The sequence below is a fragment of the Camponotus vicinus genome, unplaced genomic scaffold, assembly GCF_025532165.1.
Source record: "Camponotus vicinus isolate PSW18456_S1 unplaced genomic scaffold, iyCamVici1.0 SCAF_2, whole genome shotgun sequence".
Lineage (NCBI taxonomy): Eukaryota > Metazoa > Arthropoda > Insecta > Hymenoptera > Formicidae > Camponotus > Camponotus vicinus.
Genome location: NW_028141956.1, coordinates 23,464,766 through 23,465,148, shown reverse-complemented (window position 1 = coordinate 23,465,148; position 383 = coordinate 23,464,766).

Below are 383 nucleotides of genomic sequence, written 5' to 3'. Positions count from 1 at the left end.
TTTGAGTATATATAAGATTTTTTTATAGCATATATACATGCCGCATGAGATCATGAATCTAGATTTATAATGTAATCGTCCAACAAATCTAAATACTGCTTCGAAGGATGTTATTCACAAATGATTGTATCATTCAAAACCGTTATATGCATCGTTACAGCATTATATATGTCTCAACAATTATTCACTAGAATCATTAATGAATATCGTAGACATGTATAATAAATTAATCCCTGCTATAAAAAGCATGAAAACATGAAAGAACTTCTGCCCTTCATGTTTGCTATCTCTTATAACAAGGGATGGTCTATTATATGTGATTAAGATATATATAATGTCTAACATACATACTTCTGGAATCGTGTATTTATTTCTTTCATCTA